Raw genomic sequence first — 3,851 nt, 5'->3', positions numbered from 1 at the left:
TTTTCATTTATGTTTATAGGCATTCTCTGCTTGAGTCAAGGTTAGGCTTGTTAAATGATTAAAGGCAATGTTATTAGAGCAGTATGTGATTGTTTTATTCTAACAATAAAACACATAAAAAGAAACATTTTGTTTGCAACTTGCAAAATTGAGTTATTCTGCCAATGTGAAGTATCGGTAACTCACTTTAAGACCATGCCATCTTCTGAAAATGCCGTGAATCTGCTTCATAAATGCGTCAAAGTGACAGCCCATCTCAGACTTGCCGGGGTGAAAGAATGAAAGCCATGGGGCTACTCTTCCCCAACAGCAGTCATTAACAAGCTGGGATGCAGCTACAGAGCAGGGAAGCAAAGCCAGATGGAAGAGGCTTTTTATTTAAAGGCACGATACCACAAATGGCCCTACGGTGTGGGTGATTTCTACTTTCACACTCATCTGTTTTTGTATGATCACTTAACCTTTATTTCTTTCTTTATGGGGGCTGATTTGGATCGACTTGTTGACAATGGTGTTCATTATCTGATAAGTCAATTGGGAAAGATTTCTGTGGTTACATGTAAACTTGTGATGGGTTTGCAGAAGTTACAGGTGGAGAAGAGAGTGGAAAAGCCAGCTGTGGAGCATCTATGTGAAGGTCACACCAGCTTAATTATACACGCTAAATATTTTGTCAATGGCGTTGACGTAGGCAGCGGTTCTCAGGTCCAACCCCAGATTATGCTTCATGGCTATGCGCATGATTTGCGGAGCAAAACGCTCCATAGTGTAAACTAAACCAGAGTGCACGAAGTTTTTCTTTCTCGGATGTACCTGATATCCTGTCTTGGAACTCAGCTGTGAGTACAGCAGGAATCGTTCCATCGTGCTTCCCAAATTTCCTTTCTAAACTCTCTTGAACAGACATGAGTAGGTGGTAATTAGAGTCCCTTTCATATTTGAAGGTCAGACGGCCGTAGCTGACATGGTTGAGATTCAGCAGCCACTCAGAGTAAGAGACTGTCACCCCTCCAGCGTTCAAGCAGAGATCAGGGATCACCATAATGTTCCTCTCCAAAAAAAATCTTATCAGCTTCTGGAGTTGTGCGTCTGCTGATACCTTCAGCAATGATCTTGGCTTTGATTCTGGGTGCATTGAATTTGGTCAGCTGATTCTCGCTGGCCACTGGGATCAGTATGTCACAATCTACTTCCAAAATGTTTCCTTCATAGGGCTTTGTTTTGGGGAAGCCCAGGATGGAACCATGTTGAAGTTTGAAGTCTTATAACTCTTGATCAATACCATCTGGATTCCATGTGCTTCTGTCAGACTCTCCAACACCAACACATTTAGCACCAAAGCGATGTTAAGTATCTCATAGAGTGCAGGCCCACATTACCAAATCCCTGAACAACAAAAGTTTTATCCCCGAACCCTGGTGTCATTCTTAAAATGCTTATATCAGAAGCTTCATTGATGAAGTTTTCAATCCCGTGGAAAACACCACGGCCAGTAGCAGAGATGCGTCCATGGATACCACCTTGACTGATGGGCTTACTAGTAACGCAGGCATGTGCGTTAATATCATAGTGCCCTATGGTGCTGGCATAGGTGTCCATGATCCAGGACATCTCCCGCTCGCCTGAGCTCATGTCAGGGGCAGATACATCAATGCCAGGACCAATAAAGCCCTTTTTTGCTAGCACCATGGCGAACCATTTTGTAATCCTTTCCAATTCATTATGAGTGTAGTTCTTGGGGTTGATTTTCACAACAGCTTTAGCACCCCCAAATGGCACCCCCAAATGGCACATCGACGAGTGCACATCAGAGACTTCATCTATACTCATCTACACTCATGTTTGTGCTGTATCAGATACCTTCCTTGCAGGGCATGCGGTGCTGGCTGTGTTGAGCTCGGTAACCCTTGATGACTTCCTGGGCTCAGCACATGGTTGTAGGGTTTGATGATCCTCAGGATGCCGCGTACCCGGTTCCGCTTGATGCCGCGCATCCGGTTCCGCTTCTGGTCCTCGCTCTCGCGGGTTTGGAGATCCTTCACCAAGTTGTCCTTCATGATGCTGGCGCTGCAGTCAAAGAAGCCCTCCACCATCTTGAAGAAGTTGGCCGCCTCCTCGCCTCACTGTAGTGTCGCCAGGCGCACTGTGCCAGCCTGGGCTGTGGGGTGGCGGCCGGCTGTCAGCGGGCCCAACCCAGCAGCGCGGCCCCGGACACCCACCGGACACCAGCAGCGCTTCGCCCAGGCAGCGGTACATGGCAGCGGGCGAGGGCGTCAGCGAGCAGAGCCCCGAGCTGGACCCGAGAGCGCGCTGAGACGGTGAACGCAGGGGAGTGTTAATTTTTTATAAAATAGACTGTAAGGCAAAAACCAGGATAAGAGAAAAAGACGGGAATTATCTCATGATTAAAGGATCAATTGAACAAGGAGTCGTAACCATAACAACTATATATGCTCCAATGAAAAAGCCTCAAAATACATAAATCAAACTCTAATAGAAATGAAGAATGAAATAAACAGTGCTACAACAATAATGGTGGTGGTGGTGGTCATGTGACACTGAGTCGGTTCAAGCTCATAGTATAGGGTTTCCAAGGTTGTAAGTCTTTACCTGAGCAGAAAGCTTCGTCTTTCTCCCATGGATTCCTCTACACTAATAAAGCCAGTTCTGAAAAGGAAATTAGGAAAAAATACCATTAACAATAGCCACCAAAAGGATGAAATACTTTGGAAACAAAGAAACACAAAACACTACTATAAGAAACTAAAAGAGACCTACAAAAATGGAAAGAAAGAAAAAAAAAGTTCTATACCTTGCATAGGAAGACTTACCATTGAGAAAATGTCAGCAGTAACTGAAGTCATTTATAGATATAATGCAATCCCAACCCAGGTTCCAATGTCTTTCTTTAAAGAGAGGTAAAAAAGTCATGATGTGGAGCTATGGGATAAAGTACTGGACTGCAAGGTCAGTTTGAATTCACCAGCTGCTCCTTGGAAACCCTACACAGGGTTGCTATGACTCAGAACTGATTCAATATGCACCTAAATAAGAACTTTATATGCAAGGAAAGACACCTCGGATATGCAAAGCATTACTTAATAAAAAGAACAAAGTTCGAGTCCTCTCATTTTTCTGATCTCAAAATTTACTACACTGTGGTCAAAACCTCCTGGTACTGGTACAACAAAAGATACATATAGCAATAGAACAGAACTCAGAACCAAGAAACCCAACATATACAGTCCATTGATCTTTCACAAAAGGACAAAACACATAAATGGGGAAAAATAGTCTCTTCATCAATTGTTGTTGTTAGGTACCATCTCTCATACTTTGGACATGTTGTCAGGTGGGAACAGTTGCTGGAGAAGGATGTCATGCTGGGTAAGATGGAGGGATTAGAGAAAAAGAGGAAGACCTCCAAGGAAATGGTTCAGCCAGGTGGCATCATTGATGGCATCAAGTGTGGCAGCGGTAGTGAGGTTGGCCCAAGATCGGACATTGTTTTTTTCTGCTATGCATGGGGTCGCTATGAGTCGGTTCCAACTCGATGGCACCTGACAACAACATTGAGTCAGTACCAACTCCTAGTGACCTTATGCACAGCAGAACGAAACACTGCTCGACCCTGGGCCAACCTCACTATTGTTGCCACACTAGAACCCATTGATGCTGCCACTTTGCCACTCCATCTTGCTGGAGACCTTCCCTTTTTTCTCTGACCCTCCACCTTACCAAACATGATATCCTTCTCCAGTGACCAATCCCTCCTGACAATATGTCTGAAGTATGAGAGATGAAGTTTGGCCATCCTGGCCTCCAAGGAGCACTCTGGCTGTACTTCTTCC

The 3,851-nt window shown here is 44.7% G+C and overlaps 1 pseudogene; it reads right to left on the bottom strand.

Annotated features, from left to right (window-relative positions):
* Window positions 1-627: 627 nt before the first annotated feature.
* LOC102823365 lies at window positions 628-2,206 on the bottom strand (annotated as a pseudogene).
* Window positions 2,207-3,851: the final 1,645 nt, after the last annotated feature.

Source organism: Chrysochloris asiatica, unplaced genomic scaffold (genome assembly GCF_000296735.1).
Source record: "Chrysochloris asiatica unplaced genomic scaffold, ChrAsi1.0 scaffold00120, whole genome shotgun sequence".
NCBI classification, from domain to species: domain Eukaryota; kingdom Metazoa; phylum Chordata; class Mammalia; order Afrosoricida; family Chrysochloridae; genus Chrysochloris; species Chrysochloris asiatica.
The sequence above is the reverse complement of the archived record's forward strand: the minus strand, read 5'-3'. Positions and strand labels throughout refer to the sequence as shown.